Genomic DNA, 553 nt, shown 5'->3' with positions numbered 1-553 from the left:
AGTGCCCACGGCAGCGGGGACTCGGGCTAGGAGCGCAGCCGCGTGGAGCGGAGGAGCCAGCTCGGCCGAGTGATGTTAGACGGCGCCTTCAGCGGCCAGCGGGGCGGGCTGTCTGCCAGAGGTTTCACTGTTCCCTGGGAGCAGGTTGCTGGCTTTCGAGGGCAGTTTCGGTTTTGAAAACAGCCAGAAACCCTTTGGAGCCAGCGCTGGCGCAGGCGTGCTTCGTGGCGGGGGGTTAAATGCGCTGTATGCACGGGAGTCTTTTTGTTCTGCTTTGAAGACGGTGTGAATGGCCGGTGGTTCCGGTTTGTAAACAGAAGAGCAGTCGGTGGGCTCTGAGCGGTGCGGTCTCCTGGAGGTGGCTCTTCCCCGAGGGACCGTCCCTTTCGGGCGTCCGGCTGCACTGTGCGGGGCTGCAGAGCCAGGCTCATGCTTTGTAGTTCGGGGCTATCAGGGCACCTGTCCCGTCGGGGAGCGGGGGCGTTTCCTGTGTGACAGGGACAGTGGGCCTTGTCCTGCTGCTGCAGCCAGGGCCGCGTTTGTCAGGGCGGAG

This window comes from Myotis davidii, unplaced genomic scaffold (assembly GCF_000327345.1).
Source record: "Myotis davidii unplaced genomic scaffold, ASM32734v1 scaffold61, whole genome shotgun sequence".
Lineage (NCBI taxonomy): Eukaryota > Metazoa > Chordata > Mammalia > Chiroptera > Vespertilionidae > Myotis > Myotis davidii.
Note: the sequence above shows the minus strand (reverse complement) of the source record.